Consider the following 14,603-nt stretch of genomic DNA (forward strand, 5'->3'; position numbering starts at 1 on the left):
GTGGGGTTACATTTGCCACCCTTCAATCTGCAGAAATTGTTCTATAATCTATAGAATTATGGAAGATGACAACCGATGCATCCACAATTTCCATGGCTACCTATTATGGTACTCTGGGATGCAGATTATCAGATGCTAGGGATTTATCAGCTTTCAGTCCCTTTAATTTCTCCAGCATTATTTTTTTACTAATACTAAATTATTTAATTCCTCGTTCTGCCTAGACCTCAGGTACCCTACAATTTCTGGGATGTTATTAATGGGCTCTTACGTGAAGACAGAAAAAAGTATTGTTTGATTGCCCAGCCATTTCTTTGTTCCCCATTATAAACTCGCCCGTTTCTGGCTGTAAGGGACCTACATTTTTCTACACTAATCGTTTTCTTTTTAGATACTTGTGGAAGCTTTTGCAATCCGCTTTTATGTTCCTTCCAAGTTTACTCTCATACTCTATTTTCCCCTCTTTATCAAACTCTTGGTCCTTTTCTACTGAACTCTAAGCTGCTCCCAATCCTCAGGCTTGCTACTTCTGGCAACTCTATATGGATTCTCTTTGGAGCTAATTCTATCCTAAATTTATTTGCTTATCCATTGTTGGGCCGCTTTTTCTTTTCGGTTTTTGCACCAGAAAGGAATTTATAACTTTTGCAATTCTTGCTTTCGTTACTTAAACGTTAATCATTGCAATCCACTGTCATGCAATTAAATTAAGCTCCCAAATCTATTATATCCAACTCCCTCCTCATATTTCGTACTTTGCTTTGTTTAGATTAAGGACCCTACTTTCGGTTTAGAAACATAGAAACATAGAAACATAGTAGATAGGAGCAGGAATAGGCCATTCGGCCCCTCGAGCCTGCTGTGCCATCCAATGCGATCATGGCTGATCATCCAAATTCAGAACCCGGCCCCTGCTTTCTCCCCATACCCCTTGATCCCTTTAGCCTTAAGAAATATATCCAACTCCTTCTTGAATATATTTAATGTATTGTCCTCTACTGCCTTCTGTGATAGAGAATTCCACAGGTTCACCACTCTCTGGGTGAAGAAATTCCTCCTAATTTCTGTCGTAAATGGCCTACCCCTTATCCTTAGACTGTGACCCCTGGTTATGGACTCCCAGACCATCGGGAACATCCTCCCTGCATCTAGTCTGTCCAGACCTGTCAGAATTTTATAACTTTCAATTAGATACCCTTTCATTCTTCTAAACTCCAGCGAGTACAAGCACAATCGACCCAATCTTTCCTCATCCGTCATTCCTGCCATCCCAAGTATCAGCCTGGTGAATCTTCGCTGAATTCCTTCCATGGCAAGAACATCCTTCCTCAGATAAGGCGACCAAAACTGCACACACTACTAAAGATGTGGTCTTAGCAAGGCCCTGTATAACTGCAGCAAGACATCACTCTTCCTGAACACAAACCCTCTCACTTAGAAGGCCAACATACCATTTGCCTTCTTAAATGCCTGCTGCATCTGCAGGCTTACCGTCAGCGACTGGTGCACAAGGGCACCCAGGTCTGGTTGCACTTCCCCTTCTCCCAATCTATTGCCATTCAGATAATAATCTGCCTTCCTGTTTTTGCCACCAAAATGGATAACCTCAAATATATCCACATTATATTGCATCTGCTATGCATTTGCCCAATGAGCCAACCTGTCCAAATCATCCTGGAGTTTCTCAGCATCCTCCTCACAGCACACACGACCACCCAGCTTTGTGTCATCTGCAAATTTGGAGATATGACATCTAGTTGCCTTGTCTAGATCATTATTATATATTGTGAATAGCTGGGGTCCAAGGACCGATCCCTGCGGTACCTCACTAGTCACTGCCTGCCAGTCAGAAAAAGACCCGCTTATTCCAACTCTTTGCTTTCTCTCTGCCAATCAGTTCTCTATCCAATTCAATATCTTGCCCACAATCCCATGTTGCTTAAATTAATACGCTAGTCTCTTAAGCGGGACCTTATCGAAAGCCTTCTGAAAGTCCTAATACAACAAAACCACTGGTTCTCCCTTATCTATTTTACCAGTTACATCCTCAAAAAATTCCAGTAGTTTAGTCAAGCACGATTTACATTTTGTAAATCCATGTTGATTTTGTCCGATCCTGTCACTGTTTTCCAAGTGCTCTGCTATTACATCATTTATAATGGACTATAGCATTTCCCCCATTACCGATGTCAGGCTTACCCGTCTGTAATTCCACATTTTCTCTCTACCACCTTTTTTCAATAGTGGGGTAATATTAGCTGCACTCGAAACCATGGTTACTGTTCCAGATTCCATCGAATTTTGGAAGATGATCAGCAAAGCATCTACTTTTTCTAGGGCCACTTCCTTAAGTACACTAGGATGTAGATTATCAGGCCCTGGGGATTTATCCGCCTTCAATCCCATCAATTTCCCTAACACCATTTCCGTACAAATAGTGATTTCTTCCAGTTCCTCCCTTTCATCAGACCCTATGTTCCCCGACATCTCTGGGAGGTAATTTGTGTCCTCCTTTGTGAAGACAGAACCAAAATATGTATTTAATTGGTCGGCCATTTCTTTGTTCCCCATTATAAATTCCCCTGATTCTGACTGCAAGGGACCTACGATTGACTTCACCTATGTTTTTCTCTTCGCATATCTATAACAGCTTTCACAGTCGGTTTTTATGTTCCCTACAAGCTTACTCTTATTTCTATATTCCCTTTCTTAATTAATCCCTTTGTGCTGCTTTGTTGAATCCTAAACTGTTCTCAATCCTCACGTTTACTGCTTTTTCTGGCCAATTTACATGTCCTCTTCTTGGATCTTATGCTATCCCTAATTTCCCTTGGTAGCCACGGTTGAGTCACGTTTTTCGTTTTATATTTATGCCAAACTGGGATGAACAAATACTGTAGTTGATCCATGCGGTCATTGAATGTTTGCCATTGCATATCCACCATCAACCCTTTGAGTGACATTCCCCAAGCAATCCTACCCAACTTGCGCCTCAGACCGTCGTAGTTTCCTTTATTTAAATTTAGGTACCAAGCCTGTGAGTCGACAACGTCATTCTCCATCTGAATGATGAATTCGATCATATTATGATCGTCTGACTCAAGGGGCTTCGTACAACAAGATTGCTAATTAATCCTTTCTGGTTACAAAATAGCCATTCTAATATGGCCTGATCTCTGTTTGGTTCCTCGACATATTGGTCCAGGAAACCATCCTGTAAACACTCCAGGAATTCCTACTCCACAGTAATGTTAAAAATTCGGTTGATTGGAATTGTTCACTTTCCATCGTAATGAAGAATTGCATCATATTATGGTAACTCTTCCTAAAGTATCCATAACAACTAAATTATGAATTAACCCCTTCTCATTGCACAATACCTAACCTAGGATAGCATGTTCCCTGGTTGGCTCCTTAACGTACTGGCCTAAATCACAATCCTGTGCACGCTCCAGTAATTCATCCTCCACTCTAATAATGCTAATTTGGTTTGGCCAGCCTATTTGTAGATTAAAACCACCCATGATTACTGTACAACCCTTGTTGCACTCATCTCTATTTTTCGGTTTGATGCCATCCCCTACAGATCCACTATTGTTTGGAGGCCTACAGACAACTCCCACCAATGTTGTCTGCCCCTTGGTGCTTCTTAGCTCCACCCAAACTGATTCTACATCTTGATTTTCTGAGCAAATATCCTTGCTCACTATTGCTCTGATGTCATCCTTTACTAACAGTGCCACCCCACCTCCTTTTCCTTCTTGACTTTCCTTCCTGAATATCAAATACCCCTGGATATTCAGCACCCAGTCTTGGTCACGCTGCAACCATGTCTCCGTAATCAAGTGCTCTGTACAGCTACAACTTTCTTCCTCCACTTCGAATTCCAGCTATCTTGAGATAAAACTATATCTTGAGATAAAACTATATATTGAGATATAAGCTGTGTCTTTATGCATTCCTCTACTTCACCTGACGAAGGAGCAGCGCTCCGAAAGCTTGTGATTTCAAATAAAACTGTTGGACTATAACCTGTTGATGTGTGACTTCTGACATTTGTCCACCCCAGTCCAACTCCGGCATCTCCACATCTTGAGATAAAGGCTAACATTCCACTAGTCTTTGTAATTATGTTCCTACCTTTCCACTAGATTTTACTAATTTCTGTACTTTGATTCCTAAATCTATCTGATCCTCCATTTTCCCCAGTTTTTCACCAAATAAGAAATACAGGAATCTTGTTTTACGTCCAAAGTGGAAGATCTCACACTTTTTCACTTTACATTCCATCTGCTACATTTTTCCCACTCACCCAATCCATCAATGTCCCTTTACAACTTTCTGCTCAAGAGTGCATTATTTACTGCGTCAGTTAAATTAATTTCACCAGCACACTTAAATATACGACTCCCTATTCCTTCTTTCAAGTCATTGTTAAATTTACTGAAAATCTGAGATTCAGTTCAGATCCCCGGTGGACACCACTAATCACATCCTGCCAGTGTGATTACAGAGCCATTATTCCTACTATCTGTCTCCAGCAATATAGTAAATTTCCTGTCCTTGAAGTCTATAAGTTTCCTCCAATTCCATGCACAAGCTAGTTGAATGCCTTCTGAGATTCCATTTGAATAACATCCATAGACAGTCCTTTACCTACCACTTTAGGTATCTCCTCAAAACGATGAACTAGTTTCGACAGAGATGACTTAACCTTTACAAATTCATGCTGGATCTCTCTGATCAGCTCATTTATTTCCGAATGCTCTGTCACTCTGTCCTAATAATAGATTGTTGTACATTCCCCACAACTGAGAGCAGTCTAATGAGCCCATAATTTCGTGGTTGATCTCTCGTTCCCTCTTAAATAATGCTCTGCGTCTTGCTATTTTCCAATCCAATCGTTCAATTCTTCAATCGAGAGACTTTTGGAAGATGATGACTCGATAGGATTACATAGGATTTCATCAGATATACGGCACAGAAACAGGCCATTCGGTCCAATCAGTCCATACCGGCGTTTATGCTACACTCGAGCCTCCTCCTGTCTAAATCTAAATCTGTCAGCGTAACACTCTGTTCCCTTCTCCCTCATCCTCATGTCCTGCCTCCCTGAAATGCATCTATACTATTCGATTCAACCACTCACTTTGGAAGCGAGTTCCAAATTCTCACAACTGTTTGGGAAAATAAGTTTCTTCTCAATTATCTATTGGATTTCTTGGTGTCACTCTTCTAGTGATGGCCTCCAGTTATGCTCCTCCCCACAAGTGGAAACATTCTCTCCTTATCCAATCTATTAAAACCTTTCATAATATTATAAGCTCACTCCTCATCCTTCCTTTTTCAAGAGGAATGAGACCCAGCAATTTTATCTTTTCCTATATGTATACCATCACATTTTTGTATCATTCTTGTAAATCTCATCTGCCCTTTCTCCCTTGAATCTAAATCCTTTTTAACATATGGCGACCAGAACTGCAAGCAGTACTCTAAATGCAGTCCAACAAAGGTTCAATGCAGGCTCAGCATAACTTCGCTACTTTTCTGTTGTGTCCTTCTAGAATAAACCCTAGTGCTTGATTTGTTTCTAAGTGGCCTTGCTAACCTATGTCGCAAATTTAAGTGAATGTATGTATTTGAAATCAGTGGAAATGTTGTTCCTCTACCCCACCTAGATTCGAACCTACCAAGTGATAAGTGACCTCCCTATTCTTCCTGCCTAAAGGTATTACCTCGTATGTATCTATGTTGAACTTAATTTGCCAATTATTTGCTCATTCTTCGAGTTTATTAACATCCCCCTATAATGGATTGCACTCCTCCAGATTATTGACTATTGCCCCAATTTGTTATCATCTGCAAATTCAGAAATTGTGTTTTGATTGAATAGTTTAAATCGTTAATGTAAATTGTGAACAGCAGTGATCTCAGCACTGATCGTTGTGGAACACCAAAACGCACCTTCTGCCACTGTGAATAGAAAAGCTTTACTCCCACTCTCTGCTTTCTGTCTTGAAGCCAGCTAGCAACCTACTCTGCTACTTATCTCGTGACTCCGCATACTCTGACCTTATTCGGTAGTCTATTGATTGGACAAATCAAATTCGCCAAGGTAGCCTTGAGGAGGAGTTCATAGTGTGTATCTGGGATGGTTTCCTAGAACAGTATAGAAACATAGAAGAGGGGGCAGGTGCAGGTCATTCGGACCCTCCAGCCTACTCCGCCATTTAATGAGATCATGGCTGATCATCCAAATGCAGTACCTGTCCTGCTTTCTCCCCATATCACTTGATCCCTTTAGCCTCAAGAAATATATCTAACTACTACTTGAATATATTTAATGATTTTGGCCTCAGCTGCCCTATGTGGCAGAGAATTCCAGTTTCACCACTCTCTGGGTGAAGAAATTCCTCTTCATCTCAGTCCTAAATGGTTTACCCCTTATCCTTAGACTGTGAACCCTGCTTCTGAACTCCCCGCCATGGGGAACATCCTTCCTGCATCTAGTCTGTCTAGTCCTGTTAGAATAGTACAAGTTTCAATGAGATCCCCACTCATTCTTCTAAACTCTAGCGAATGTAAGCCAAATCGACCGAATCTCTCCTCATACGTCATTCCTGCAATCCCAGGTATCAGTCTGATGAATCTTCGCTGCACTATCTACATGGCAAGAACATCCTTCCTCAGATAAGGCGACCAAAACTGCACACAACACTCAAGGTGTGGTCTCATCAAGGAATGTACAACTGCAGCAAGACATCGTTGTTCCTGTACTCGAATCCTCTCGCTAAGAAGTCCAACATACCATTTGCCTTCTTAAAAGCCTGCTGCACCTGCATGCTTACCTTCAGCGACTGGTGCACATGGACACCCAGGTCTCTTTGCACTTCCCCTTTTCCCAATCTATTGCCTTTCAGGTAATAATCTGCCTTCCTGTTTTTGCCAGGGACGTAGATAATCTCGCATGTATTCACATTATGCTGCATTTGCCATGCATCTGCCCAATCACCCATCCTATACAAATCGTACTGATGTTGTTCTACATCCTCCTCACAGCACACACGCCCACCCAGCTTTGTGTCATCTGCAAACTTAGAGATATTATATCTAGTTCCCTCCTCTGGATCATTTATATATATTGTCAATAGCTGGGGTCCTAGCACCGATCCCTGCTGTACCCCACTAGTCACTGCCTGCCACTCGGAAAAAGACACATTTATGCCAACTCTTTGCTTCCTGTCTGCCAACCACATCACTACCCAAGACAGTACCTTACCCCAATCCAATGTGCATTAACTTTACACACTAATCTCTTACGTGGGACCTTATTGAAAGCCTTCTGAAAGTCCAAATACACCACATCCACTGGTTATACCTTATCTATTTTACGAGTTACATCCTCAAAAAATTACAGTAGGTTACTGAACATGATTTACCTTTTGTAAATCCATGTTGACTTTCTGATCCTGTCATTGTTTTCCAAGTACTCTGCTATTACAACTTTTATAATGGACTCTAGAATTTTCCTCACTACTGTTGTCAGGCTTACCGTTTCTTAATTCCCCGTTTACTCTCTACCGCTCTTTTTAAATTTTGGGGTTACATTAGCTATCCTCCAATCCATGGGAACTGTTCCAGAATATTTAGAATTTTGGAAGATGACCAGCAATGTATCTACTATTTCTAGGGCCACTTCCTTCGGTACTCTTGGATGTAGATTATCAGGCCCTGGGGATTTATCGGCCTTCAATCCCATCAATTTCCCTGACACCATTTCCCAACAAATACTGATTTCATTCAATTCCTCCCTCTCATTAGACCTATGTTACCCGACGCTTGACTTCACCAATCTCTTTCTCTTAACTAATCTATAGAAGCTTTTACAGTCTGTTTTTATGTTCTCTACAAGCTTACACTTATGAACTATTTTCCTATTCTTAATTAATCCCTTTCTCTTCCTTTGCTGAATATTAAGGGCTCCGAATCCTCAGGGTTGCTGCTTTTTCTGGCCAAATTGTATGTCCTCTCCTTGGATCTTATGCAATCCCTAATTTCCCTTGTTAGCTACGGTTGAGTCACATTTTGTTTTATTTTTATGCAAGCAGGGCTGAAAAAATTCTATAGTTCATACATGCGATCTTTAAATATTTGCCATTGCCTATTCACCGTCAACCCTTTAAGTAACATTCCCCAATCCATCCTAGCAAACTCTTGCCTCATACCATCGTAGTTTCCTGTTTTTTAATTCAGTACCCTTGTCTCTGAGTCAACTACTTCACTCTCCATTTTACCGAAGAATTTTATCATATTATGATCGCTCCTCCACAAGGGGCGTCACACAACAAGATTACTAATTAATCCTTTCTCATTAAATAATACCCAGTCTGAGATGATCTGATCTCTAGTTGGTTCCTCGAATATTGTTCCAGGAAACCATCCCGTATAAACTCTAGGAGTTCCTCCTCCACGGTATTGTTACTAATTTGGTTAGCCCAATCTACATTTAGAATAAAGTCACCCATAATAACTGCTGTGCCCTTATTGAACGCATCTCTAATTCCCGGTGTAATTCCATCGCCAACCTCCGCATTACTCTTTGGGGGTTTGTAGTCAACTCCCACTATCGTTTCCTGCCCTTGGCATTTCTCAGCTCTGCACCTACAGATTCAACATCATCAGAGCTAATAAACTTCCTTACTATTGTGTTAGTCTGATCTTTAACCAGCACTGCTACCCCACCTCATTTTCATTTTTTCCTGTCCTTCCTGAATATTGAATACCTCTGGATGTCGAATTCCCAGTCATCATCACACTGGAGCCATGTCTCCGTAATCCCAATTATATCTTATTCCTTTACTTCTATTTGCACAGCTAATTCATCCACCTTATTATGAAAGCTCCTCACATTAAGAGACAAAGCCTTCAGGCTTGATTTTTCATCACTCTTCGTACTTTTAGAATTCTTATTTACTATGGCCCGGTTTGAATTATAGCCTTGATTTCTCTGCCTTGCACTTTTGCTTTTCTCCTTTCTGTCTTTTGCTTCTATCATTGCTTCCCTTTCCTCTGTCTCCCTGCACAGGCTCCCAACCCCTGCCATTTTAGTTAAACCCTCCCCAACAGCACTAGCAAACACTCCCCCTAGGACTTCAGTAATGGAACCAAGCAGGCTACCTAGTATCTGGTACTGTGTAATATGATAGCATTAATTAATGACCTCATACAAAAGGATCCTCTAGGAAAGAGTGATCATAACATGATTGAGTTTCAAATTCAGTTGGAGGGTGAGAAAGTTGTATCTCAAACCAGTGTCCTGCTCTTAAACAAAGGTGATGTCAATGGCATGAGGGCATAGCTGGCTATAGTGGATTGGAAAAAAACAAATTAAAAGGAAAGGCAGTTGAAATGTTGTGGCAGATATTTAAGGAAATATTTTACAACTCTCAACAAAAATATTCTCCAGTGAGAAAGAAATACTTTAAGAGAAAGCAGCACTATTCGTGGCTATCTAAGGAAGTAAAGGATGGTATCAAATTGAAAACAAATGCAAACAAGATTGGTGGGAGGCAAGAGGATTCCGATTATCTTTAAACCAGCATTGGATTATTCAAAAAATAATAAAGTGAGAGAATATGAATTACCAGAGTAAGCCAGGAAGAAATATTAAGTCAGATTGTAAGAGCCTCTACAGCTACATAATCAGGAAAATAGTAGCTAAAGTAAATATTGCTCCCTTAGAGGATGAGAATAGGGAATTAATAATGGGGAACGGGGAAATGGCAGAGACTCTGAACAAATATTTAGAATGTGTTTTCACGGTAGAAAACATTAACATTAACCCACTAATGTATAATCAAGGGACAACAGGGAGGGGGGAACTAAAGACTATTACTATCACTAAGGAAAATGTATTTGGTACAATAATGGACTAAACGACGAAAAGTCCCCTGGACCAAATTGGCTGCATTCCGGTGTCTTTAAATAAGTGGCTGCAGTGATAGTGGATGTATTGGTTGCAATCTACCAAAATGCACTGTACTCTGGAGAGGTCGCAGCGGATTGGAAAACATCAAATATAACACACCTATTTATGAAAGGGGGGAGTCAGAAAGCAAGAAACTATAAACCAGTTAGCCTTACATCTGTCGCTGGGAAAATGCTGGTGTCCTTTATTAAGGAAGCAGTGGTAGAGCATTTGGAAAATCATAATGCAGTCAAGCAGAGGCAGCATGTTTATATGAAAGGGAAATCATGTTTACCAAATTTGCTGGAGTTCTTTCAGGATGTACCGAGTTGGGTGGATAAGGGTGAGCCAGTGGATGTGGTGTATTTGGATTTCCAGAAGGAATTCGATTAGGTGCTACATAAAAGGTTACAGCATATGATAAGAGCACACAGAGTAGCGGGTAATAAATTAGCATGGAAGATAATTGTCTAACTAACTAAAAGCAGAGAGTCGGGATAAATGGGTCATTTTCCAGTTGGCAAACGGTAACGAGTGGGGTGCCACAAAACTCGATTCTGGGGCCTCAACTACTTACAATCTACATTAATGACTTGAACGAAGGGACCGTGTGTCATTTAGCCAAGTTTGCGGAAGATGCAACAATAGGTGAGAAAGCAAGTTGTGCAGAGGTCTAAACGAAGCTGCAAAGGGATACAGAGAGGCTAAATGAATGCGCAAACATATGACAGTTGGAGTATAATGTGGGAAAGTGCGAGGGAATCCACTTTGGCAGGAAAAATAAAGTGTCTTGATATCACATCCTTTATAATTGACTCTAGCATTTTCCATACTACTGATGTTAGGCTAACCAGCCTGTAGTTTCCGGTTTCCACTCTCCCTCCTTTTTTAAGTAGTGGTATTACATTTGTCACCCTACAATCTACAGGAACTATTGCATAACCTATAGAATTTTGGAAGATGACAACCAATGCATCCACTATTCCATTCTCCCGGTGTCTCCTTCAAACTTGCTCTGACGATGCCACCTTCCCTACTAGTGCTTCTGATTTGTAATTCGTTTACCTCAGCCGAGGATTCCCCTCTACCATGGTTGACATGGCCCACTGCTGTGTTCATTCCAGTTCCCGCACTTCTGCTTTCATTCCATCCCAACCCTCCCAGAACGACAGTAGGTTTCGCCTTGTCCTCAACTTTCATCCCACCAGCCTGCACCTTCGATGGATCATCCTCCAGGATTTACGAAATCACCAGCGTGATCTCATCCACCAAACACATCTTCCTCTCACCTCTGCTTTGTGCATTCCAAAGGCACTGCTCCCTCGTCGACACCCTGGTCCACAGCTCCCCCCCCGACAACACCCCTCCCCCTTCGCCCAGCACCTTCCCGTGCAAGGGCAAGAGATGCAACAACTGCCCTTTTACCTCCTCCCTTCCCACTGTCGAGAGCCCCAAACACTACTTCCAGCTGAAACAACGATTTACTTGTATGCCTTGCAAATTAGTATATTGTATTCGTATTCACGATGTGGTCTTCTCCACATTGGGGATACAAAACGCAGATTGTGTGACTGCTTTGTGGAACTCCCCCATTCAGTCCATGAGGGTGACCTGAGCTCCCGGTCACCTGTCACTATAATTCTCCACTTCACTCCCACTCTGAAATCTCCATCCTCGGCCTCTTACACTGTTGCAGTGAAGCTTAACGTAAGCTCGAGGAACATTGCCTCCTCTTCGATTAATCACATTACAACCGTCTGGACTCAACATCGACTTCACCAATTTCAGATCATAACCTCTGCCTGTATCAATTGGTTTCTTTCCCTCACATGGCAGCTGTCTTTAATTCAGCAATTGGCTTTTACATTTCATCTAGAACCATCTTTAAAACACAACAGTAAAATATTTTACAGGCACCTCAATAAGTAAGAGAATTGGGATGGGAATAGTGCCATTAACGGGTAGATAGGATAATACCACAGGTAACGATAGAGAGATGCCAGAAATATTAAATAATTATTTTGCTTCAGTATTTACCAGGGAGATAGAACAGCTGGGCATCTCATTTGTGATGAGATTAGTAACGAGATAAGTGCATTTAAAATAAAAAGGATTTATTAACTAAACTAATCAAACTCAAAGAGAATAAAACCCCTGATCTGGATGGATTGCGTCCACACATTTTAGTAAAATCTAGCGAAGCGATAGCAGAGGTATTACAACAAACATTTAATAATTCGTTTAAAAAAGTGTTGTGCCAGAGATTTGGCGGATAGTGAATGTAATACCTATAGTTAAGAAGGGGCATAGAACATGTGCAGGGAATTATAGACCAGTCAGCTTAACATCGATAGTAGAAAAAAATGGAGCACTTACTAAAGGATAAAATAGAAGAACATCCCGAAACAGAAGACATAGAAATGATTAGTCAGCATGGATTTCAAAAGGGAAAGTCTTGCTTGACCATCATCATTGAATTTTTTGAAGAGTTAACAGAAAGTGTCGACAATGATAATGCAGTAGGTTTAATTTTCCTAGATTTTCAAAAGGCCATCCATAAGGTAACCCATAATAGACTGATATACAATATCAGATAATGTGCAGTCAGGGAACAAGTAGCAGAATGGATAGTTAGCTGGCTTCAAGACAGAAAGCATTGAGTGGGAGTAAAGTGTAGCTTATCACAGTGGCAGAAGTGTGTAGTGGTTTTCCACAAGGATCAGAGCTGGGACAACTGTTGTTCTCAATTTATATTTTCGAATTAGATTTGAAATCAAAAACACAATTTTTAAATTTGTGGATGACACCAAATTGGTTGGGGTATAGTCAATCCTGAGGAGGACTACAACAAATTACAGGCTGACATGAATAAACTTGCAGAATGGGCATATAATTGGCAAATGAACATAAACACATATAAATGTGATGTATGACGTTTTGGTAGGAAGAACAGGGAAGTCAAATATTAATTGGATGGTGCGAGTCTAGTTTGGGTAGAAGAGCAAAGTGATCTCGTAGTACAACTACACAATTCACTAAAAGTTGCGACACAGGTTAGCAAAGCCATCAACAAGCAAACCAAGAATTAGGGTTTATTTCTAGAGGTTTAGAGTTGAAAAGTAGGGAAGTTTTGCTAAACCTGAATCGAAACGTGGATAGACCACACTAACTGCGCTCAGTTCTGGTCGCCATATTTTAAAATAATATAGAGGAACTGGAGATGGTGCAGAGGATATTTCCAAGGCTGATGCCAGAAATGCGAGGGTATACATATCAGGAAAGGATGAACAGGCTGGGTCTCTTTTCTCTTGAAAAGAGGAGGTGGTGGGGTGACCTGAAAGAGGTCTTTAAAATTATGAAAGGTTTTGATAGATTCGATAAAGAGAGAATGTTTATAATTGTGGGGAAGTTCATAAATAGAGGCCATTAATATAAGATAGTCACCAAGAAATGCAATAGCGAATTCATAAGAAACGTCTTTACCCAGAGAATGGTGAGGATGTGGAACTCGTTATCACAGGGATTGGTTGAAGGGAAAAGTATCGATGAATTTAAGGGGAGGCGAGTTTAGCATATGAGGGAAAAGGGAAGAGAGGTTTATGGTGATAGATTTTGATGAGGTAAACCGGGAGGAATCTCGAGTGGAGCATTAACGTTGGCATGGACTGGTTGGGCTGAATGGCCTGTTTCTGTGTCGTATATCCGACTTAGTCCTATGTAATCCTATGTAAAGTAAATCTCCTCTCAACCATCACTGCTCTCAGCTGAACAACTCCAACTTCTCTGCTGAATCCACGTAACTGATATCATTCACCCTTTGAATCATTCTCGTAAATCTTTTATGCACCCTCTCTACTGCCTTCACATCGTTTCTATACTGTGGTGCCAAGAATTAGACATAATCGCTTTGAGGCCGAACCAGTGTTTTGTAAAGATTCATCATAACTTCCTTGCTTTTGTACTCTATGCTTCTATTTATGAAGTTCAGGATCCTGTATGATTTTTTAACCGCTTTCTCTACCTACCCTGGCACCTTCAACGATCTGTCGACATATAACCCCAGATGTCTATGTTCATGCACTCATTTTGAATTTTACCATTTATTGCCTCTCCTCATTCTTCTTGCCAAAATGTATCACCTCGCACTCTTCTGCATTAATATATTTGCTGCTGTTAGCGAATCTGTGGTAAAGTAAATGAAAAGAACAACAGAAATGGATTGCTGCATTTTCTTGTGCCGTCAAATGTTGGTAACTCAATTACCATTGTGACGTGAAAAATTGAAAGGTCCGTATCAGAGGTTGAGATTCTATAAAAGTGGAACTGATGGTTTCAAACAGAAGTGGGACATAAAATAAACCAGCTGGGGATCCAGTTCAATAACGTGGGCTCATCGATGCAATGTCCCTCTTTGATACCAAGAGAAGGGTTGGATTGAAATTCACATTTCTACTAACTTTGTGGAGCCATAACCTGATTAACCAGAGTGAACAACTCCCATGAAACGTGGGGATGTGCATTTCATATGAAGGAATTCATTTTTGCTGGAATTTAGGACGTGGGCGTCGTTGGCAAGGCCGACATTTACTGCCCAACCCCAGTTGCCCTTGAGATGATTGTCAGCCCACTTCTTGAA

This window comes from Somniosus microcephalus, unplaced genomic scaffold (assembly GCF_052327205.1).
Source record: "Somniosus microcephalus isolate GS21.2 unplaced genomic scaffold, FLI_Smic_1.0 unresolved_chr6, whole genome shotgun sequence".
Lineage (NCBI taxonomy): Eukaryota > Metazoa > Chordata > Chondrichthyes > Squaliformes > Somniosidae > Somniosus > Somniosus microcephalus.